This window comes from Pelobates fuscus, chromosome 4, assembly GCF_036172605.1.
Source record: "Pelobates fuscus isolate aPelFus1 chromosome 4, aPelFus1.pri, whole genome shotgun sequence".
Classification (NCBI taxonomy): domain Eukaryota; kingdom Metazoa; phylum Chordata; class Amphibia; order Anura; family Pelobatidae; genus Pelobates; species Pelobates fuscus.
Genome location: NC_086320.1, coordinates 92,588,027 through 92,613,595, shown reverse-complemented (window position 1 = coordinate 92,613,595; position 25,569 = coordinate 92,588,027). Strand labels below are relative to the sequence as shown.

The 25,569-nt window shown below is 41.5% G+C and overlaps 1 protein-coding gene across 1 annotated transcript in view; it reads left to right on the top strand.

Moving 5' to 3' along the window:
• Positions 1–25,569, top strand: part of RP1 (RP1 axonemal microtubule associated) — a 351,147-nt gene that overhangs the window by 51,963 nt on the left and 273,615 nt on the right. The window lies entirely within an intron of this gene.

Here is a 25,569-nt window from a genome sequence, read left to right as displayed (position 1 = left end):
GAAGGGCTTTTAATTATGGCTCAGGAAGGTAAACATTAATGAATAGCTGTATCTTCTGGAGCCTGCAGAATGTCATGTGCAGTATCCATTGGGATTCCAGAAGAGAGTTTGTTCCAGAAGGTGTAGGCCAGGAGTGAATGGTTCCTGGGGTCTGTTTGAAACAGTAGGTGAAGTTACTGTTGTGGACCTACGGGGACGTAGATTACAGGCAAGGAAGAGCATGGAATTAGTGAGGAAAGATAGGGAAGTGCAAAGTTATAGCAAGATTTTTATACTATAGAAATTAAAAACAGAAGTCATGCTCTTCTCAAACAACTCTTCATCTTAGCCTTGTAGCCTTCACCTTACTATATGCATGCTATACATCCCTCTCATAAACAAACGGATGCTATTTCAATGGTGCATATATATTGGTACTACTTGTTGCAGCACCACTATTTATAAATACTTGTCCTATGATTTTGCTTAGCTATGCCACATTTTGTTATTACAACTGTATATTCAACACCATTTTAACCTCTTCGGCTAAAACTATAGTCCTATTTCACTCTACTCTTAGTTACTGCTCTGCATAAACCCATCTTTTTTGCATTGTTCTAACACATACTTCTTCTTGAGAGCAACTGACTACTCCTTTTTTAATAATAATACAAATTAAAAAAATAGACACGTTTTCTTTGGGGACACATAGTAGCACATAATCCATGTGGGCTATTTAGTGTATTGTTCATAGAATTTGGCAATGTCCAGCTTTTTAAATTCTGGGTCTGGATGAACTAGAATTGTGTCCAGATTATAGCTAGATGGATGACTGCCGAATGGCTAGAATCTGGATTCTGTTGGTTAAAATTAGTCGGCTTTTGGCTAGCAGCCAGTGGGCAAATAGTACTTACTGTCACGATCGGTACGGTCACACTAAAGGAGGGAGAGGTTACTCACCTTGCCTCCAGCGCCTCTCCCTCCGCACAGCTCCTAGGACAGCGGCCGGCGGCCTTCCTAACGCTGGACCTGACATCTGTCTAGGAGCTATGTGGAGGGAGAGGTGCTGGAGACAAGGTGATTAACCTCTCCCTTAGTGTGAACGCACTGATCGTGACAGTAAGTACTATTTGCCTACTGGCTGCTAGCCAAAACCGACTAATTTTAAAGCCCTCCTTTAGTGTGACCACATCGATTAGACACGGTCACATTGCCATTTACTCTGTAATTCTTATTCATCTGTTTAATACCTATGCTTTTATCGGATTTAGATGCAAAAAACACTGATTTTAAACCACACACCAAATGCATCCATCCAAATAGTACAGTCAAACTGACCAAATTCCAACCAGATTTGGCTTTAGTAAATGTGAGAGCTGCCTTTTCAGATGGAATAAGCTTGCATGATTGTATAAAGATATAATACCAACATATGGTAAATTATGTTGCCTTGTTAAAAGCACGTGTCTGTATCAAAGACCATCCCAGACAATGTTGACTAATTTTATCTATTATTTTTCTATTTCTATTGTTAACCAGCACCTGCGTTTAAAGATTTACTTCATTTACTAGATCATTTTCAGTTTTATTAATTTGTTTATTTGCTCTGGCATCTTTACTAACTCCATTCTCTATTTTTTCCTCTTTCCTTTGCTTTCATCACTATTTCTGTGTCACTGTCTTCTTACCTGGATAATCTGAATTCCTGAAAATATCTCCTGCTTGCTGCCTACTCTACTAATTCCAATAATCTTCCATGTCAGAAATTAAAACTGATGAACCCTTTTTCAATAAATCCAGTGGACAGAAGCTCTCACTTTCTTCAGATAAAATATGCAATACAGACTTTGTAGATTTTCCTTACATGCCAACAAATGAAATAAGTATTACAGAACACTGGCCACATTCAGGAGAAAAATTACCAGTGATTTCTCCTGAAGATAACATTGAGAAATCAATCCACCTTAATTCTGATGGCACTATGACTGTTGAAATGAGAGTTTGCTTTAAGATAAAGGAAGAAGAAACCATTAATTGGTCAACTACAGTGAGTCGATCAGATTTGTTGTATCACAAGCAAAAACTGCATAGTTCCACTGTAGAACCAGACATCCAAGCAATGTATACAAGTGATTCTCCATTAGAAATAAACGTTAAAGACATTGAGACACCTAAAGATTGTTTAAACCAAACGGAATCCGAAAATGCATCTCGATTAGGAATAAATCAGCTGGAAACCAATGTTCCTACAATAAATTCAAATGTATACAGAACAAACTCTTCAAGACAAGAGAGTGCACGCTTCTATAGGCCTCCTACACCTGGAATCAGAAGAGGTCAGGAAAGAAAGTCTTCTATGAAACAAATATCAGCAGGAAACATAAGAGAACATATCCGGCAAATGTTCTTCTCTGGTGAAACTGAGCAGGAAGATACAGATTCTGGTATTGTTGCTCATTGTGATGAACTAATGCTTAACACTGGTGAAACCTCAAATACTCAAAGTAATGAAAATAATGAAATGGACAACATAAATGAAGAATGCTTGCCCTCTATGCTTAGACAGGAGAGTTTTGATGTTGTGGAGACCACAAGTATGAAAGTATTGCAGAGGGACACAAGAACAAAAAGAGTAGTTAAAAAATCAGAATTTACCACTGAAAGTAGTGGTTATGTATGTTTCAGTAAACCCTCTCAGAATGATCGACCACATTCAGTAGGTAAGCATGTATTACACCAAGATCCTTTTAAATTTAAAGAACTTAAAAGATCTGTAAGTGAGTCAATTACATTATTAGACCCTTCCATGAGTCAAGTTGAACTCTTTGATTTTGCACATTGTAAGCCGGGTTCTTTGGATGCCATGTCAAAAGAAGCACATAGGAATGTTACAAAGGAAGGGAACACGTGTGAAAATAATTCACATTTGACTTCTGAAAGTCAAATGAATACTAGCTTCGAGAATGATGTAGATAATGGTAATGACAGTCAACTTAGAATCGCTGCAAAACAAAAAAAGAAGAAAAAGAAAAAAATGGTGGGTAGTGAAATAAATTGCAGCTTTCACCAAGACGCAGAATGTTACACATCCATGGAGGCAGGAAATATGAATGGGGATGTAGCATATGATTTAAATGATGATGCACAAATACCCAAAACTGCCCCCAATTATAAACAATCTTCAAAACTAGGAGATGTGATTTCATGTGATCTGGAGCATCAGGATGATAGCAATATTCCATTTGATGATGTCAAACCTCAGGATTTGTCATGTCCCAAACAAACTGAAATAGGTATAGTAAAGAAATTAAAAGGTAATAAACAAATGGCAAAAGTAAAGCCCAGAGCAGTTAAAAAGATTACTGAGCCTTCAAGTCCTCCAAACGATAAAAGTGTCGGCTGTAAAACTGAAAATAATGTAGATGATAATCCTACTACAGAGACTGGAACTGGAAATGGTATTGCTACCATTATAACAAGAGAGCCTCTTCTCTATTCTTGTGAACAGGCTATTAACCCACCAATGGAGCATAATCTTCTGGAAGAAGGAGTCCGTAAGAAGACTATAAAACCAGCCAAAAAGTTTCATGATTTGTCTAAGAAGCAAAATAAATCGAAAAAGAAAAACAAAAATAAGATGACTGAAAGTAAAAAATTAAATGCTCCTGATAGTCAAGACACAACAAGAAGTACAAGTTCTCCAACTCCTGTTAGTTCTGCTGAAAGTTACGTTCAAAGCTGGCTTACGAAAATATTTCCAAATGCTACTTTTCCTGTGATCCAATTATTCCCCTCAACAAGGAGAGAAGAAGACATCATTTCTTATAGTAATAGTCAAGGTGATCAGGTAGATAAGGAAACCAAAATGAAAGATCAAAATGATTTGCAAACTAATTCACACAATAGTCAGTCTAATAGCTGTGTTGACTCAAATAAAATGGAACCAGTTCTGTTTCATGTAGAACATGCCAACGGCAAAGATATGATGATGTTACACACTGGACCATTTGATGAAGAAGTCATATCAACTTTGATGGAAAAGGGTAAACAATTGGCAGAATTATTTATGCAGCAGTGTGAAAACAATGCAAAAATTGAACAATGCGGAAAAGATAAATTACTCAACTGGATGGCAAACAACCAAATGGCAAAAATGTCACAGAAAAAGGAAAGTTCAGATGTCGCTGTCCAGGTTGAAGTTAAAGCCATTGAGAAAGATCCAACAGACCATACCATGAACGACTGTGTAGATGAGATACTGGCTCAGCAGCTAAAGTCTACAACCCAATATATACCAAAAACAAAAATAAGGCATTTAGAAAAGTCACATAGTCTTCAAGAATGGCCCTCCAAACCCACTGGTTCATCCTCTCAGGTCCTACTAGCCTGGCTACTAGTATTACATTTAAAGCAGGGTATGCAAAATATGATTGAGGATATAACTAAACGTTCTTGTGTTGGCTCTGAAATATTTGCCCTCTTGCAAGTTTTGAAAAAAATAGCCATTACAGAGAAAGCAGATGATTTGAAAGCTGCTGTCCTAAGTTTGCAAGAGTCTGCACTGAGACTGGATTCCAGCATGGAGAACCTAGCATGTGCTGGTGGACAAACATCTACCCAATTATTTCCAAATGTTCCCGAAAAACAAGCGAACATTGTCAAAGACATAGCAAGTAACCATAGCTGTAGCATCGATCGGTATGAAGATATCAATTTCCTGAACACAGAAAGAGAAAACAGTGATTTGATTGATGACTTAGATGACTTGACATTTTTTGCATCTGTGCCAGAAACAGAGGCCTGTGGTGGATACAGAAAAAATGATAGGCATGTTACGAATATCGAGGCTGTAACACAATGCAGCAGTGACAAAGAACCAGAAGTGTCCACAAATAATAGCAGCAATGAGGTTTTGGACCAATTCCTTCTAGAAGAAGCAGTAGTTGCTGATAATGAAGATTCTGATGATATGATGATGAAATCAACACAAAGATTCATACTGTCACCTCTGTCAGATATCAGCTTTGGAAACAACCCCAGTGTGCAAATGAGTACAACTTCTCCCAGAAAGATCTCAAAAGTTAAAATGATAGTTCAAGAAATGGAGCAAAGAAAACACCCTTCTAACAATTCTGATTGTAAAAAGTCTGTCCAAAGCACATTGTCTTCTGACTGGTCAGACTACAAACAAGATAGTGAGGAAAGCTCAAAACGCGACACATTACAAGGATCCAGTGATATTATAACAGAAAGTGAGGATGAAAAAATACAGGAAAAACCCATTAAAACTGGTTATGTTAGAAGAGCAATTGAAAGGCTTTATGGTAAATCAGAGTCCAAAGTCAGTCCTTGCAATACTGCAGTCTGTGCCTCAACCAAAAAAGTTGTACAGAAAACTCCTAATGTAACCACTAAAACTGCAATGAAGGAAAATGTTGGTTGCAATCATCAATCCTCATCAAAAGAAAATATGATAAGGACTTTGTCTAGTCCTAACAACTGTTATAAAGATAAAACTTCAAAAGATTGTACAAGCAGCTTAAAAAGTGCATCTTTTCCAATGTTGGAGCCCGCATATTCCCCAAATAATGCATTAGGTGTTAAACCCTCAAATAAAGGTGGTCTTATCAACACAAGCTCAGAAACTAATGATGGTGTTCTAATAGATAAAGGCAGATGGCTAATGAAAGAAGATAATTTGGTAAGGATGTCACCTCCACAAGCCATTGGAATGTATGGTCATTTAGATACAACATCCATTGACACATTTCTTGACACTACAAGTGACGAGGTTCCTTACTCAAGTTATGTTGGTAAGATGAATCAGCAGTTGCCTCTTGCAGACGTATCGTCATCTGAAATTGAAGATATGGTTAGGCCTCATCACTGTAATTATTTTAACATGCCTCACGGGAGTGATTCAGAACCATTTAATGACGCATTTAATGTAAAAGCAGAATGCAGACCCAAATCATCAGAAATGTTTGTGAAAATCAAATCCCGAGACTCTGATTCACCATCCTCAAGATCTTTATTGAAATATGGTGGAAAAGGTGGAAGCCTTCCATCTTTTGCCACAGTGGATCTGCACTTTTCAGATAACAAAGTACATCCTGTGTCACATCCTGAAGGTCAGAAGGACGATGTAGGTCAACCAACCCAACATAGCACGATGAGCAGGGGGCAAGTAAAGGAGCAGGATTCCCTGGATAAGCTTCATTTCATTTGTGGTCAGCACTGCCCAATACTGACTGCAATAATCATTCCCATAAACGAAGAAAACAGAGGCTTTGTTTACCAAAGCACACGTGACATAGAGAATTTATTAATCCAATGTCCAATACCCCAATTAAAACTGCATAGACCCTCTGTAGAGGTGAGATTATTAAAGGACATGAATAATAACATGATCTCAAACTATAACAATACTGCAAGTAGTGTTTACTTCTGCAAAGCTAACAATACCTGTGAATGTGGATCTAATGGAAATACAGAGGCAGTTAACAAAGATGAAATAGTAAAGAAATTTAATCAATATGTATTAAAAAATTGGTTGAGATCCACATTTAGAATGCTCAGTGATAATTCAAATATACAGTACAGTACAACATCAACAAAATATATAACTCCAGATATTCTGCATATACAGAGAGATGAAAATAACAATGTCTTGCATCATATTGAAATATTTTAGAAAAAAAATACAAAAAGCATAAACAATTTGAAAAATGCAATAAGGGAAGCAAATGTCAGCACTGTGCCTACATATTATACTTTATAATTATTTTTAATCGAACATAGTTTTTATTGATTTTTATAAAGTACCTTTGTATGTACAGTGTGATTTTGTAACTTAGTATTATGTCAAAAGCCAATTGAGAAATTGTATTTTGTAGATGTCTAAAGTTTGGGAACAAGAAAAAGGGAATTAATCTAGATAAAGGAGATAATCTAGATCACGTGTTCAAACATCTAAAGGGTAATTTAATGGTAAACATTCAGTGTGTAATTTCACACCACGCAATAAAAAACATAGAGCGCCAAGTGACTGGCATTGTGCAGTGTGGGGCTCCTTATCATAGTACAGTGCCAGTACATATTTGTCATGCCCTGGCCACAATTAATGAGAGTTACACTCCTGGGCAGCAGTGGCTATTTCTCAATTTATTTAACTCCTCTCCTATTACTGATATGCCTGGAGAGATGATGTATAGACAGAATCAAACTATCTAAATCCCCAACTTCTCTCCAGACATGTCAATGATGGATTCATTAAAATACAGCTATTAGCAGCTGTTGTCTTTAACCCCTTAAGGACCAAACTTTTGGAATAAAAAGGAATCATGACATGTCACACATGCCATGTGTCCTTAAGGGGTTAAATGTAGTTTGCATCAATCTTGTGCATGTATGTTACTATCCAAAAATCAAGAAGGCACAACGTCCAGCCGTAACCTTAACAATAAAATCGCATGCCATAACTCTGATGGATGTCTTGTGTTAAATTATGATGTCTTCAGAATCCCCTAATAATGACATTATTTTTCCATTATACTTGTTTCACACTTGCTATCCCCCCAGCATTTAATGATTTATATAGTAAAGCTACTACATTAAGAACTAATGACGGATAAAACATCCAATCTTTCATTAATGAAGCCACACGTAGTAAGTTAAAAAAGGGACATACTGAACAGAATATTGGGATGGTGCGATGATGGGATGATTGGCTGCCATGCTCAGTACTTCCATTAGGTGTCACTATACTTTCCACACACATACCTGGTAATGAATCTGATGTAACTCAAAGAATGTTGGTAACTGCTGCTGCAAATATAATAGAAATATTAGGTGTAGATAATCCAATAGAAAACTAAAATAATGCTATTAAAATATGTTTAAAGATAAAAACACTGATGACAATTCTCTTATTTTTCCACTCATTTGTAAAAATAGTTTTCATGTATTGATATATGTAAACTGCCACATTTCTTCAAGTATACCATATTGTATTTATAATATCATGATCAGCATAAAGCATGTGTGTCCGAAAGGTAGACCCCTAGATGTTGTAGAACTACAACACCCATGATGCTTTGCATGCCTATGCATACGTTTAGAATGACTACGCATCATGGAAGCTGTAGTCTTAAAACGTCTGGAGATCTACCATTTGAGAACTCCTGGTATAAAGGGTGCTAACAATGTATCTTTCTGTAAGTCAGAATGTTACAGCTGTTCCGGTATACAGTACATACTTTTATTATGTGCCTACACATTTTTATAATTTTAAAGGGATTATAATACTGTGATTCAGGTTGATAGTTCATATGAAACTATACTCAGACAGTTTATCAAACTGAAGTTTTCTAGTTTTGTCTAATAAGCTGATTATTTTTACCTATAATGCAGTTAGTACTTTTACATTCCTTTGTAAATCATTCATATACAAAGAATATTTTTAAACACATTTCGGTTCTTTTAAATTACAGCAGTTTTAAGCAATTGTTCTGTTAAAACACATGATTTGTATGAAGATCATGTTACTGTATAGTAAACCCGTTTTATTTAATTCACTGTCAAATATTTATTTTTAAATGTATTGCTGTAGGAATAGAATTCAAATCTTTGTTTCACTATTTATATTGCTGTAGAATTTTTTTTTATGTTATGTTAAAACAAAACCCCAAGGTTCCTAAAGTAAAGTATTTTTAGTTGAGTGCAAATTATATTAATAATAATAATTAGTGTAAATATTGTTATTATAGTCATTATTATTATGTTTCCTAAACAGAAACCAAATAATTAATGCATTTTTAACATGACAATATTTGTGATAAAATGCTGCAGAGTAGTTAGAAGTAAATGTTAAAGGGGCACTCCAAACTGGCATTTAATGCACAATGAAAATATGTATTAAATTATGTAAAAACAACCAATCCAAAATATAAATATATATACTATTAAAGTTCTTTAATTTTGTAAAAAAAAAAGCTCTCATATTCCATGTACTGGCATGGAGTGAACAAGTCTTGCATGAATCATGTACAAACATGTGATGCTGTGATTTGAACAGAGTTTGAGATTATAGCTGAATTAGTGATGGTAAATCTCTATTAGCAAGGACAGGGGGCGACCTTGCTACATAACCTATGCAAGGAGTATAGGTTGCTATGGTGCCTGTAATGTCCCTTTAAGCTATGTGTGAACTTCTCTTATTATTATTATTATTATTATTATTATTATTATTATTATTATTATTATGTAAAAATAAACCTCTTCATTGGTGTATCCAACCTTGGTACTCCAGGCGTGCTGTTAGATTTAAAATCATATGATTGTGATTGATAGAACATTTTAGAAATTACTCAGCTGGAAGACGAGGTTTGAACACAAGTGTTCTACAAAATGGTGCATATATTTCATTCCATTTCCATTATTTTTACTTATTGTCTATTATTTTATTGTGATATGATGTGTTATTTGTAAACGTATACTATGTATTGTCTTTGTGTATACAAATATATTTTGTTTTTTGCAATCTATTAAGATGCCATGAGTTTCTAATTTGTTTTTGGAAAGTGGATGGTGTGACACTGTCTTGTTGATAGTGATGTCGCGAACACAAAATTTCCGGTTCGCGAACGGCGAACGCGAACTGCCGCAAACGTTCGCGAACCGGCAAACCGGGCGAAACGCCATAGACTTCAATGGGCAGGCGAATTTTAAAACCCACAGGGACTCTTTCTGGCCACAATAGTGATGGATAAGTTGTTTCAAGGGGACTAACACCTGGACTGTGGCATGCCGGAGGGGGATCCATGGCAAAAATCCCATGGAAAATTACACAGTTGATGCATAGTCTGGTTTTAATCCATAAAGGGCAGAAATCACCTAACATTCCTAAATCACAATGGATATGGATTGACACCTGATATATGACATATTGACACCTTGACATATGGATTGACACCTGTCCTCAGAGACCCTGATACACACTGACACAGAGCAGAATAGGGACTGTTCACCATACATAGGGTCACTTGGCAGGTATGGATTTATTTATTTATTATTTATTAAAAATTCTTAAGAAACGCAGTCTTATTACCCATAGGGTCTCGATGCGCATACCAGCAATAAAACAGACAAAACAATATCCAGCAAACAACAGCATTATAATCACATGCATTTGCACCAGGTTAAAAGTTTCATGTCATCCCATACGCCTGAGCAAATAAAACTGTTTTTAGGCTCCGGCGAAACTTCAGTAGATCATTCTCAAGTCTTAATGTCAGAGGCAGGGAGTTCCAAAATTGCGCTCCCTGAACATCACTCGTTCTCCCTCCGCACTTTTTCTTTTTAAAATTTGGAATCTTCAATAAAGCTAAATCAGCCGATCTCAAGGATCGACTGGGAGTATAGCGTGTGAATTTATCCTTCAGATAGTCTGGTCCCATACCATGGACCGCCTTATATACCAAACAACCATTTTTAAACAGAACCCGTTCACGAACGGGCAACCAGTGCAAGGCTCTTAATGATGGAGTGATATGGTCATTGCGGGCCACACCCGTAAGTAGCCTTGCAGCTGCGTTCTGTATCAACTGTAGCTTGTGTATGATGTTCTGAGGCAGTCCAATGTACAGAGCATTGCAGTAGTCCAATCGGCTACTGATGATGGCATTGACCACCGAGATTTGATCGGAGGGGGCAATGAATCTAAAAATAGACCTCAGAAGCTTCAGGTGGTAGTGGCAAGAGCTTACCACCTGATTAATCTGAGGCTTCAGTGTCAACCTGGAATCGAGAATGACTCCCAGATCTCTGACCTTAGTGGCAGGACTCGGAGATGGAGAAAACGAGTCCGGCCATGAGGGAAAGATACTATTCACCTCCTGGTTACTGAAGATGATGCATTCAGTTTTGGAGCCATTAAGTTTTAAATAATTGGCTCCCATCCACGACTGGATATCCTGTAGGCATGAAGAAAGATTGATTTGATCCTCCTTTTTCTTGGCCAGGCGAAAGTACAACTGGGTATCGTCGGCATAGATATGATAGGGAAGCATGTGGCGGCGGATGATATGGGTCATTGGCCTCATATAGATGTTAAACAGGATTGGAGATAAAGCCGAACCCTGGGGGACTCCACACGTCAGGGAGATGTTAGAGGAGTAAAATGTCCCCAATTTTACCCTTTGAACCCTGTCGTGGAGAAACGAGGTCACCCAAGCTAACGCCCTGTCATCCACACCAGCCACAGTAAGTAGCCTCTCTGTCAATCTATCATGATCGATGGTATCGAAGGCCGCCGATAAATCCAGGAGTACCAGGGCAATTTCCTCCCCTCTGTCCAAAGCCCACAGGAGATCGTCGTGGACTTTAACCAGGGCAGTTTCTGTCCCTCTACCAGGTCGAAATCCCGATTGGAAGTCATCCAGAATGTGATTAGATTCCAGGTGAGGCTGAATTTGCCATACTGGATTGACTGGATTGGCTGGATTGACACCTATCCTAAGGATCCCTGATACACACTGACACAGAGCAGAATAGGGACTGTTCCCCCTACATAAGGTCACTTGGCAAATATGGATTGACACCTGTCCTCAGAGACCATGATACACACTGACACAGAGCAGAATAGAGACTGTTCCCCCTACATAGGGTCACTTGGCAGATATGAATTGACACCTGTCCTCAGAGACCATGATACACACTGACACAGAGCAGAATAGAGACTGTTCCCCCTACATAGGGTCACTTGGCAGATATGGATTGACACCTGTCCTCAGAGACCATGATACACACTGACACAGAGCAGAATAGTGTAGCGTTACTTACCTTGTCCGGGGGCCGGCCGAGGTCCTCTGTTCCCGGCGCGCTCAGAACGCCGATGATGGCGTGCGCTGACCGCGGAATGCGGTCACGTGTCCCGCCTAGCTTTGAGAGCGCGCCGCGCGTCACGAGCACGCTCTTAAAGGGGAACTGGGAGCCGAAAATCAAAACGGTCTCCCATTGGTCCCTGTCACCCCACACTCTCCATACTCTCACATATTGGGGGCGTGGATATGACAGGGGCCAATCAAGAATAAGTTGAAGGTATTTAAATTTACCTCTCCCTTTACTCCCTGCCCTATCGTGGTTTCTGTTTCAGTTTCCTTTAGCGCTTGTTGTATTCAGTTGTGTTCCTTCGTATTGACCTTGGCTTTGTTTCTGACTACGTTATCTCTTTATCCTTATCTGTTCTGTTTGCCGGCTAGTCCTAGTTTACGCTGTCTCTCTGTGCCCTTGACCTCGGATCGTTCCTGACTCTGTCTCCTCTCATTTACGTTGAGTCCGACCATTCTAAGGTCCGGTAGACGTATCTCTCCTCTGTGTTGTCTTTTGTCGAGTTGAATCCTGCGAGTTGGGGTATATTTTCGTTACAAATACAGGGAGTGCAGAATTATTAGGCAAGTTGTATTTTTGATGATTAATTTTCTTATTGAACAACAACCATGTTCTCAATGAACCCAAAAAACACATTAATATCAAAGCTGAATATTTTTGGAAGTAGTTTTTAGTTTGTTTTTAGTTTTAGCTATTTTAGGGGGATATCTGTGTGTGCAGGTGACTATTACTGTGCATAATTATTAGGCAACTTAACAAAAAACAAATATATACCCATTTCAATTATTTATTTTTACCAGTGAAACCAATATAACATCTCAACATTCACAAATATACATTTCTGACAGTGGCGTACATACCAGGGTCGCAGTGGTCGCGGCTGCGACCGGGCCCGGCCCACCAGGGGGCCCGGCCGCCCTGCGACCCAGGTATGTACCCACAGGGCCAGCCTCTTCTGCTGGGGGGCCCAGGGGCTGGCCACCTCCGGGCCCCCCGAGGCTGGCCCTGCTGTCACCCGGCTGGCTGGCGGGCGCGCGAGGGAGCACTGTCCCCTGGGTGCTCCCTCTTCAGCTCCCTCGCGCACCGCACTGAAACCGGAGCCGGAAGATGACGTCATCTTCCGGCTCCGGCATCAGTACGCGGCGCGCGAGGGAGCTGAAGAGGGAGCACCCAGGGGACAGTGCTCCCTCGCGCGCCCGCCAGCCAGCCGGGTGACAGCCTGGCCAGCAACACCACTGGACCCCAGGGAATCCCCCAGCTCTCCCACAGGTAAGGAGGCTGGGGGGATTAAACAAAAAAAAACGTTTGAGTGTGTGTGTTAGTGTGAGTTTGTGTGTTAGTGTGTGTGTTAGTGAGTGTGTGTGTGTTAGTGAATGTGTTAGTGTTAGTGTGTGTGTGTGTGTTAGTGAGTGTGTTAGTGTTAGTGTGTGTGTTAGTGTTAGTGAGTGTGTGTGTTAGTGAGTGTGTGTGTTAGTGAGTGTGTGTGTTAGTGAGTGTGTTAGTGAGTGTGTGTGTTAGTGTTAGTGAGTGTGTGTTAGTGAGTGTGTTAGTGTTAGTGAGTGTGTTAGTGTTAGTGAGTGTGTTAGTGTTAGTGAGTGCGTTAGTGAGTGTGTTAGTGTTAGTGAGTGTGTGTGTTAGTGTTAGTGTTAGTGGGTGTGTGTGTGTTAGTGAGTGTGTTAGTGAGTGTCACAAACAGTACAAAATTTAAAACAGAGAAAGGACACAAATGGCGCTAAATTGATAAGATCTGGTGCAGCAAAAATCACCAAAGTGTAATGTCACCACTTACACTAAAATGTGATATATTCTGAAAGACAAAGTGATTTGCGCACACAAATGGGACAAGTGTGAGTTTTACCTCTTACTCCCAGAGGCCTAAGGTTTACCAAATTCCCAACTTTTAATAGGGAAAAAGAAAGTTTTTTAAAAATCTGGACGTCGGCCCTAGAATCTTTTTCTATAACCATGATAAATATAATTATCCATGAGAGAAAAGAAAATCTAATAGAAATAGATGAACAAATTAAAGAAATCAAATCACGCCTAGAACCTTTTGTGGGCACCAAAGATTTTGAAAGTTTAGCCGAAAAAGTAAAACATAATATTGAGAGGATTGAGAATTCTTTGGTAGCAACTAAGAAACGCAAATTCCAAAGAGATATGGATGATTACGCCAACAACCGAGTAAGAAAGAACCCTCATCACCATAAAGACCAGAACCTATATGAGAAAAGTAAACGAGGCCCAAGGGTAATAAATAACAGATCCCCGGTTAAATTCCCAAACCAGAGACAAGAAAGACCAATCCAAACTCAAGAGAGAGATAGATACCAGGGAAACATGCAAGTTAGGAAAAATGAAAGACTAAGGGAGAGACCAGCGAAGGCTCAAAAACCTATTACCCCCAAAAAATGGCCCCAGTATGGGGAGAGACAGAAAAATCAGGAGAACTGGAGAAAGAGCCCTAGGAAATACACTACCCCCCGAAGGACAAGGTATTTTGAAACTCCACTAGAAAATAGGTTTGAACCTTTAAGAGGTAATAAAGATGAGTCTGACAACATTTTTTTAGAAAAAGGAGGAAGGTGGACAAACCACCCAAAAAGTACCCCTCAAAAAAGAAACAGAGCAATAGAAGAGGAAGGAGAGGAGGGAGAAATCATGTTAGGAGCAAGGAGGAAACGTGTAATGATATAGAGGTGTTTAATTTATCCGAAAAAGTTTTAACCACTGCACAGATAAAGGTTTTAACCAAAGGTTTTAAATTTGCGCCAAGCTGCCCTCTGAATAAATTTGAGACTTTTGTTGATCTTAATCGTTTTAGTCGTAAAATATGCCTTAAAAAGTTTTTTAAGAGGAAAGAATCAGAACCTAGTATGACCATTACACCATTTTTAACAAGTGAGGATAGTGTGGGTATTGTACACACAGAATTGAAAAAGAAATCGAATTTTTATCCCTCATTTCTTAAATCAGATTCGATGAAAGTTTTTGAAAAGGCATGTTTGGAAGACATATATAAGATAAAACCCCTTTCCAAACATAGTCTCAATTTGACATTTGAGGAGAAAAAAAGTTTAGACGAATTAAAGGACGATCCACTGATAGTTATAAAACCGGCCGATAAAGGCGGTGGGGTGGTCGTAATGGACACAATAAAATATCTAAAGGAAATAGAAAAGCAACTTGGGGACACTAATACATATAAAAAATTGAAAAAAGACCCTTCACAAGAGATAAAGAAAAAATACCAAATTTTCCTGGACCGAGGTGAAAAAGAAGGTATCTTAAATAAAGGGGAATTATCTTTCTTATCTCCAGATCACCCACGTATACCGGTGATATATGTATTACCAAAACTGCACAAAGATCCCATCAACCCACCGGGACGCCCCATTATATCGGGTATTAACTCCATCCTATCACCCTTGTCCCAGTACATAGATTTCCATCTTCAGCCTTTGGTGAAGAAATGTCCATCCTATCTTCAGGATTCAATGAGTTTACTTAATACCCTCAACGATTTTAAATGGGAAGATGATTATCTCCTTATCACATGCGATGTAACGAGTCTCTACACCATTATCGAACATGAGAAGGGGTGTGAGGCCACTGATTTTTATCTACAGAAGTGTAACCAATACAATATCACTCAACGCAATTTGATTTTAGATGGCATACGGATGATTTTAGACAATAATTTTTTTTGGTTTAAAGACGATTTCTTTTTACAAATTAGAGGTACAGCCATGGGGACCAGGTTCGCACCGAGCTATGCCAACCTATTTATGGCGTTTTGGGAACACACTTTTATTTACCAAGAGCATGGCTTCGGTGCGAACCTGGTCCTATATCGAAGATATATAGACGACATTTTTATTATTTGGAAGGGATCGGGCGACCTTTTTAGCACTTTTTTTAATTCTCTCAATCACAATGATTGGGGGATTCGTTTAACAAAAAGTGTGAGTGACACAAGCATTGACTTTTTAGACCTCAATATTTATGTTTGTGACGGTGTTTTAGCCACTCGCACTTTTTTTAAACAAGTCGATATCAATAGTTATATTGAGATTGACAGCTGCCACCACAAGCCTTGGCTGTCAAATATCCCTAGGGGACAATTTCTCAGGCTACGCAGAAATTGCACAAAACAACAGGATTTTGCAAACCAGGCCTGCCTGTTAAAGAAACAGTTTATACAAAAGGGATATGACAAGACTGCCCTTGATACTCAGATTCAGGAAATATCCGCACTAAATAGGTCCCCCCTTCTGAAGTATAAGAGGAAAAGTGATGTGCCAACTGACAGGAAAGAACAGATCCCTTTTATTTTCGACTACTCTAGCAATGTTGGGATGATCAAAAAAATTATTAACAAAAATTGGAACATCCTATGCCAGGATGAGGAGATACATGAGTTTTTAGGTTCAAAACCAAAATTTATTTTTAGAGGAGCGCGAAATTTAAAGCAAATTTTAACCAGAAGCTTTTTAGAACCTACACCTCAAAATGATAATTTTTTAAATAATTGGTCAAAAGCACAACAAGGTTTTTATCACTGTGGGATGTGCAATGCGTGTAAGAATACAGACAAAAAAGAAAAGCACGTAACAGCTTTTAAATCTTTTAACACTAAAAAAGAATTTAAAATTAAACCCATGATCACATGTCACTCAAAAAATGTGATATACCTACTAAACTGCACATGTGGCCTTCAATATGTGGGTAAAACATCGAGGCCACTAAAAGTACGGATAAGTGAACATGTGAGGAATATCAAAAATGGCTTTATAAACCACAGTGTATCGAAGCACTTTTTAGAAAAACACAGCTCAGACCCTAGTTTTTTAACCTTTTTTGCTATAGATAAAATCAATTCCCACTGGAGAGGAGGGGATCTCCCTAAAAAATTAAGCACTCAAGAAGTAAAGTGGATTTTCGAAATACGCACCTTATCTCCCTTGGGTCTCAACATTGACTTTGAGATTAATAGTATTTTATAATAGGGAATATATGTACATATATATTTTATATACATTTCCTGCATGTCTCCTTTCTTCAAAATTGCACTTTTGGATGGAGGGGGTAGTGTCCATGTAATGGTGGCATTTCCTAACGAATTATTCTGGGATATGTTCTTCCCATCCTGCTATGTATTATCTATAATTTTAAGATGCTCCACTAATGTCCAGACATGAATCCCTTCCCTTTTTTTCCAACATTAATATGTTTTTTTCTCTCCTTTTATACGTTTCTTCATCTATGTATAATATGAACTACTGGCATTTTTGCCCTTTTCAATGATGGACAATTGTGCACTAAAACCGTATGGAAGATCATGAAAGACCGGAAAAACTACAACCGGAAGTGACGTATCGGACTGCATCACGACGTCACCAACGGAAGTGACGCGGCGAAACGGAGGCCGAAAGAATAAACAACAAATTGAAGGAATACGGACTAACAATGATAAATGCAATATCGGACATGTTGGGGGGGGCTGGAAACAGGAGTGCACAGACGGAAATGTAGCCATATTGAGTGTGGCATAACACTTCCGGCTGTGACCATGTTTGGACATGGGTGGGAACTAACCCACATATTAAGGTAATTAACTGATTGTTTGGCATATATTAGGGCTTTAGAGCCCATTGGAAAATCAGATGCACTTGAAAAAGACCTATTGAAAGGTTGAAACGCGTTGTGCTGCTAATATATATATCTTTCACTGTGTATATATATTTATTTTGTATTTTAAAAAAACTTTTGGAATAAAACATTTTTTAACTACACACCTACCTTGGACGTTTTGGGACATCATTTCAAGTTACCAGTTCCAAGTTCCTGTGGATACACACACCTTTCCATACTGGATATCTCAAGAGTGAGATGAAAAGCGCTATAAGTCTAGAGCCAACTTTAAATGGGCTCTGAAAAGTGTGAGTTTGATGTTATACATCCCTTTTAAAACATTATTTATCTTTTACAGTTTACACTATGTGTATTTTATTTACCTGTTTATAGGTGATACATACTGTATGTAGTGTGAACACACAAGAATATCCTATGTAAGAGGTAAAACTCACACTTGTCCCATTTGTGTGCGCAAATCACTTTGTCTTTCAGAATATGTTAGTGAGTGTGTTAGTGTGTGCGTGTGTGTTAGTGTTAGTGAGTGTGTGTGTTAGTGTTAGTGAGTGTGTTAGTGTTAGTGAGTGTGTGTGTTAGTGAGTGTGTGTGTTAGTGTTAGTGAGTGTGTGTTAGTGAGTGTGTTAGTGTTAGTGAGTGTGTTAGTGTTAGTGAGTGTGTGTGTTAGTGAGTGTGTTAGTGAGTGTGTGTGTTAGTGTTAGTGAGTGTGTGTGTGTTAGTGAGTGAGTGTGTTAGTGTTAGTGAGTGTGTTAGTGTTAGTGAGTGTGTTAGTGAGTGTGTTAGTGTTAGTGAGTGTGTGTGTTAGTGAGTGTGTGTGTTAGTGTTAGTGAGTGTGTGTGTTAGTGAGTGTGTGTGTGTGTTAGTGAGTGTGTGTGTGTTAGTGAGTGTGTTAGTGTTAGTGAGTGTGTTAGTGAGTGTGTTAGTGTTAGTGAGTGTGTGTGTTAGTGAGTGTGTGTGTTAGTGAGTGTGTGTGTCAGTGTTAGTGTTAGTGAGTGTGTGTGTGTGTGTTAGTGAGTGTGTGTGTTAGTGTTAGAGTGTGTGTGTTAGTGTTAGAGTGAGTGTGTTAGTGTTAGTGAGTGTGTGTGTTAGTGAGTGTGTGTGTTAGTGTTAGTGAGTGTGTGTGTTACTGTTAGTGAGTGTGTGTGTTAGTGTTAGTGAGTGTGTTAGTGAGTGTGTGTGTTAGTGTTAGAGTGTGTGTGTTAGTGAGTGTGTGTGTTAGTGTTAGTGAGTGTGTGTGTTAGTGTTAGTGAGTGTGTGTTAGTGTTAGTGAGTGTGTGTGTTAGTGAGTGTGTGTGTGTGTTAGTGATTGTGTGTGTTAGTGTTAGAGTGTGTGTTAGTGTGTGTGTTAGTGTTAGAGTGTGTGTGTTAGTGTGTGTGTCTGTTACTGAGTATGTTTGTGTGCGTCTGTCACTGAGTGTGTGTCTGTCAGTAAATGTGTGCGTCTGTTCATGAGAGTGTGTGTGTGTGTCTTGAGCACTTACCTTTCTCCAGAGCCGGACTCCCTTAACGCTGGGGATCTCTCCGTCCCCATCCGCCTCTCAGCTCCGAATACACATGCGTGGCAAGAGCCACGCGCGCATTCAAACTGCCCATAGGAAAGCATTACTCAATGCTTTCCTATGGACGTTCAGCGTCTTCTCACTGTGATTTTCACAGTGAGAATCGCAGAAAATCCTCTAGCGGCTGTCAATGAGACAGCCACTAGAGGCTGGATTAACCCTCAGTGAAACATAGCAGTTTCTCTGAAACTGCTATGTTTTCAGCTGCAGGGTTAAAACTAGAGAGACCTGGCACCCAGGCCACTTCATTGAGCTGATGTGATCTGGGTGTCTGTAGTGGTCCTTTAAGTGTATGTGTTTATGCATGCACTGGCATACATACCGCGGCCGCACGGGTCGCAGCCCTGCGACCAGGTGCCCGCCGCCATGTGTTGCGGCCCCAGCCTGCGCAGAGTAAGCGCTCGCACGGGGGGAGGGGTTGTGTGTACGCCACTGATTTCTGACATTCAAAAACAAAACAAAAACAAATCAGTGACCAATATAGCCACCTTTCTTTGCAAGGACACTCAAAAGCCTGCCATCCATGGATTCTGTCAGTGTTTTGATCGGTTCACCATCAACATTGCGTTCAGAAGCAACCACAGCCTCCCAGACACTGTTCAGAGAGGTGTACTGTTTTCCCTCCTTGTAAATCTCACATTTGATGATGGACCACAGGTTCTCAATGGGGTTCAGATCAGGTGAACAAGGAGGCCATGTCATTAGATTTTCTTCTTTTATACCCTTTCTTGCCAGCCACGCTGTGGAGAACTTGGACGCGTGTGATGGAGCATTGTCCTGCATGAAAATCATGTTTTTCTTGAAGGATGCAGACTTCTTCCTGTACCACTTCCTGGGTCACTTGGCAGATATGGATTGACACTTGTCCTCAGGGACCATGATACACACTGATACAGAGCAGAATAGAGACTGTTCCCCCTACATAGGGTCACTTGGCAGATATGGATTGACACCTGTCCTCAGAGACCATGATACACACTGACATAGAGCAGAATAGAGACTGTTCCTCCTACATAGGGTCACTTGGCAGATATGGATTGACACCTGTCCTCAGAGATCATGATACACACTGACACAGAGCAGAATAGAGACTATTCCCCCTACATAGGGTCACTTGGCAGATATGGATTGACATCTGTCCTCAGAGCCCCTGATACACACTGACACAGAGCAGAATAGGGACTGTTCACCCTACATAGGGTCACTTGGCAGGTATGGATTGACACCTATCCTAAGGATCCCTGATAAACACTGACACAGAGCAGAATAGGGTCTGTTCCCCCTACATAGGGTCACTTGGCAGATATGGATTGACACCTGTCCTCACAGACCATGATACACACTGACACAGAGCAGAATAGAGATTGTTCCCCCTACATAGGGTCACTTGGCAGATATGGATTGACAGTAGTACTATTCCTATCAGTTTAATCCCTGCTATTTGCCTTTTTTTTGGTTTAGTTTTTGAAGCCACAGTGCAGCGCCAGAGGAACGAAAAATTAGGCATGTACACATGCCTGAAAAAGTAGGTATTGTTGCTGTAGCAGCGGCCATAAAAATTGATGTTTGTTTCCCAGGCAGAAAATGCCCTAAAACATTGCGGCTTGAACCCTAGTTGGTGGCGGATAAGTCACGCAAGTCAAACGGCATTCAGAGCTAAAATACAGCAGCGTGTGGACCATTTTTAGCCCAAGGCAGCTCATCTCATCAGGCCTTTTTTAGTCGAATGTATCGCCCACTGTCAGTCCCTTTGGGATCCATCCCTCCTTCATCTTAATAAAGGTGAGGTAATCTAGACTTTTTTTGACCTAGGCGACTTCTCTTCTCAGTGACAATACCTCCTGCTGCACTGAAGGTCCTTTCTGACAGGACACTTGAAGCGGGGCAGGCCAGAAGTTCTATTGCAAATTGGGATAGCTCAGGCCACAGGTCAAGCCTGCACACCCAGTAGTCAAGGGGTTCATCGCTCCTCAGAGTGTCTATATCTGCAGTTAAGGCGAGGTAGTCTGCTACCTGTCGGTCGAGTCGTTCTCTGAGGGTGGATCCCGAAGGGCTGTGGCGATGCGTAGGACTTAAAAAGCTCCGCATGTCCTCCATCAACAACACGTCTTTAAAGCGTCCTGTCCTTGCCGGCGTGGTCGTGGGAGGAGGAGGATGACTTTCACCTCTTTCCCTGTTAGATTCCCGTTGTGCTGTGACATAACCCTTATACGCTGTGTAAAGCATACTTTTTCATTTATTTTGCAAATGCTGCATCCTTTCCGACTTGTTGTAATTCGGTAACATTTCCGCCACTTTCTGCTTATACCGGGGGTCTAGTAGCGTGGACACCCAGTACAGGTCATTCTCCTTCAGCCTTTTTATACGAGGGTCCCTCAACAGGCACGACAGCATGAAAGACCCCATTTGCACAAGGTTGGATGCCGAGCTACTCATTTCCCATTCCTCCTCCTCAGTGATCTCATTGAAGGTATGTTCTTCCCCCCAGCCACGTACAACACCACGGGTACCAGATAGGTGACAACGAGCACCCTGGGATGCCTGTTGTGGTTGGTCTTCCACCTCCTCCTCCTCAAAGCCACATCTGACTCCTCTGACTCCTCTTCCTCACAATCCTCTTCCAGCGTTGCCGCAGGTCCAGCAAGCGATGCTGATAAGGCTGTTTCTGGTGGTGATGGTGACCACAACTCTTCCTCTTCCTCTTCACGCTCATCTACGGCCAGATCCAGCACTCTTCGCAGGGCATTCTCCAGGAATAAAACAAATGGTATGATGTTGCTGATTGTGCCTTCGGTGCGACTGACTAGTTTTGTCACCTCCTCAAAAGGACGCATGAGCCTACAGGCATTGCGCATGAGCGTCCAGTAACGTGGCAAAAAAATTCCCAGCTCCCCAGAGGCTGTCCTAGCACCCCGGTCATACAAATATTCATTAACGGCTTTTTCTTGATGGAGCAGGCGGTCGAACATTAGGAGTGTTGAATTCCAACATGTCGGGCTGTCGCAAATCAAGCGCCTCACTGGCATGTTGTTTCGCCGCTGGATATCTGCAAAGTGTGCCATGGCCGTGTAGGAACGCCTGAAATGGCCACACACCTTCCTGGCCTGCTTCAGGACGTCCTGTAAGCCTGTGTACTTATGCTCAAAGCGTTGTACGATCAGATTACACACATGTGCCATGCACGGCACATGTGTCAACTTGCCCAACTTCAATGCCGCCAACAAATTTGTTCCGTTGTCACAAACCACTTTGCCGATATCTAGTTGCTGCGGAGTCAGCCACTTTTCCACCTGTGCGTTCAGGGCGGACAGGGGTGCTTGTCCGGTGTGACTCTCTGCTTTCAAGCAAGTCAAACCCAAGACGGCGTGACACTGCCGTATCCGGGATGTGGAATAGTACCTGGGGAGCTGGGGGGTGCCGTTGATGTGGAGCAAGACGCAGCAGCGGAAGAAGACTCAGCCGAGGAGGTTATGGAAGAGGATGGAGTAGGAGGAGTAGAGGATGCGGCAGCAGGCCTGCCTGCAAGTCGTGGCGGTGTCACCAACTCCTCTGCAGAGCAACGCATTCCATGCTTGGCAGCCGTCAGCAGGTTTACCCAATGCGCAGTGTAGGTGATATACCTGCCCTGACCATGCTTTGCAGACCAGGTATCAGTGGTCAGATGGACCCTTGCCCCAACACTGTGTGCCAGACATGCCATTACTTCCTTTTGCACAATCGAGTACAGGTTGGGGATTGCCTTTTGTGCAAAGAAATTTCGGCCGGGTACCTTCCACTGCGGTATCCCAATAGCCACAAATTTTTTGAACGCCTCCGACTCCACCAGCTTGTATGGTAAAAGCTGGCGGGCTAATAGTTCAGACAAGCCAGCTGTCAGACGCTGGGCAAGGGGGTGACTTTCTGACATTGGCTTCTTACGCTCAAACATGTCCTTGACAGACACCTGTCTGTGGGCAGATGAGCGGGAACTGCTCAAGGCGAGAGACGGAGTGGCGGATGGTTGAGAGGGGGCAAGGAGGACAGCAGTGGTTGATGGGGCTGAAGATGCTGGACCAGGAGGAGGATGGCGGCTTAGAGTAGGCGTGCTGCTTGTACTCATGTGTTGATCCCATAGGCGTTTGTGATGTGCGATCATGTGCCTACGCAAAGCAGTTGTACCTAGGTGGGTGTTGGATTTCCCACGACTCAGTTTCTTTTGGCACAGGTTGCAAATGGCATCGCTGTTGTCAGAGGCAGACACACAAAAAAAATGCCACACTGCTGAGCTCTGCAATGACGGCGTTCTGGTGGTGGACACAGCATGCGTTGATTGGCGTGCTGTCGGGCTGACCCCGGGTGCCGATGTATGCTGACTGTGCCACTAGCTCCTTGCGACGACCTCCCCCTGCTTCCAACTCGTCTCCTCCTCCTCTCTGTCTCCCCATCTGAACTTTCGCCCTGTTCTTCTTCTTGCCGAGCGGGCACCCACGTGACATCCATGGACGCATCGTCATCATCAACCGCTTCACTTGTATCTGACAACTCAGCAAAGGAAGCAGCAGCAGGTACAACATCATCATCATCACACCGTACGTCCATGTGTGTAATGCTGCCTGACTGAGACATATCCCTGTTATCTACATCCTCTGGCAATAATGGTTGCGCATCACTCATTTCTTCAAACGGATGTGTAAATAACTCCACTGACAGATAAAGTGAAGCGGCTGTGGTGCTAGTGTTGGTGGTGGCAGCAGGCGGGTGAGTAGTATCTTGAGAGGTGCCCGAAGCTAAGCTGGAGGAGGATGGTGCCTCAAGGTTCCGAGCGGAAGCTGTAGAAGATTGGGTGTCTTGTGTTAGCCAGTCAACTATGTCCTCAGAACTTTTCAAGTTCAGGGTACGTGGCCTCTGAAAATTGGCAATTATTCTAGGGCAAAAGGGAATCACAGCACCACGACCACGACGGCCCCTGCGGGGTGGCCTGCCTCTGCCTGTCATTTTTTTTTGGATTAGTGGTACTATGCATGCAAGCTACTGTGAGACCAGATATGAGTGGCAATGTGCACTGGCAGAGGTTGGCAGAGTACACGCTGAAGGCCTGACACACCCGCTTGAAGACAACTAACTGCTATTCAATCTATAACAGTGAAAAAGTTTTTGGGTTTTAAATGCACGCTATTGTGACACCAGATATGAGTGGCAATGTGCACTTGCAGAGGTTGGCAGAGTACACGCTGAAGGCCTGACACACCCGCTTGAAGGACACTGACTGCTATTAGCTCACAGTGAAAAACTGTTTTTCTTTTTAAAGGCACGCTATTGTGACACCAGATATAAGTGGCAAAGTACACTGGCAGAGGTTGGCAGAGTACACGCTGAAGGCCTGACACCCGCTTGAAGGACACTGACTGTTATTAGCTTACAGTGAAAAACTGTTTTTCTTTTTAAAGGCACGCTATTGTGACACCAGATATGAGTGGCAAAGTGGACTGGCAGAGGTTGGCAGAGTACACGCTGAAGGCCTGACACACCCGCTTGAAGGACACTGACTGCTATTAGCTTACAGTGAAAAACTGCTTTTCTTTTTAATGGCATGCTATTGTGACACCAGATATGAGTGGCAAAGTGGACTGGCAGAGGTTGGCAGAGTACACGCTGAAGGCCTGACACACCCGCTTGAAGGACACTGACTGCTATTAGCTTACAGTGAAAAACTGTTTTTCTTTTTAAAGGCACGCTATTGTGACACCAGATATAAGTGGCAAAGTACACTGGCAGAGGTTGGCAGAGTACATGCTGAAGGCCTGACACCCGCTTGAAGGACACTGACTGCTATTAGCTTACAGTGAAAAACTTTTTTTCTTTTTAAATGCACGCTATTGTGACACCAGATATAAGTGGCAAAGTACACTGGCAGAGGTTGGCAGAGTACACGCTGAAGGCCTGACACCCGCTTGAAGGACACTGACTGCTATTAGCTTACAGTGAAAAACTTTTTTTCTTTTTAAATGCACGCTATTGTGACACCAGATATGAGTGGCAAAGTGGACTGGCAGAGGTTGGCAGAGTACACGCTGAAGGCCTGACACACCCGCTTGAAGGACACTGACTGCTATTAGCTTACAGTGAAAAACTGTTTTTCTTTTTAAAGGCACGCTATTGTGACACCAGATATAAGTGGCAAAGTACACTGGCAGAGGTTGGCAGAGTACACGCTGAAGGCCTGACACACCCGCTTGAAGGACACTGACTGCTATTAGCTTACAGTGAAAAACTTTTTTTCTTTTTAAATGCACGCTATTGTGACACCAGATATGAGTGGCAAAGTGGACTGGCAGAGGTTGGCAGAGTACACGCTGAAGGCCTGACACACCCGCTTGAAGGACACTGACTGCTATTAGCTTACAGTGAAAAACTGTTTTTCTTTTTAAAGGCACGCTATTGTGACACCAGATATAAGTGGCAAAGTACACTGGCAGAGGTTGGCAGAGTACACGCTGAAGGCCTGACACAC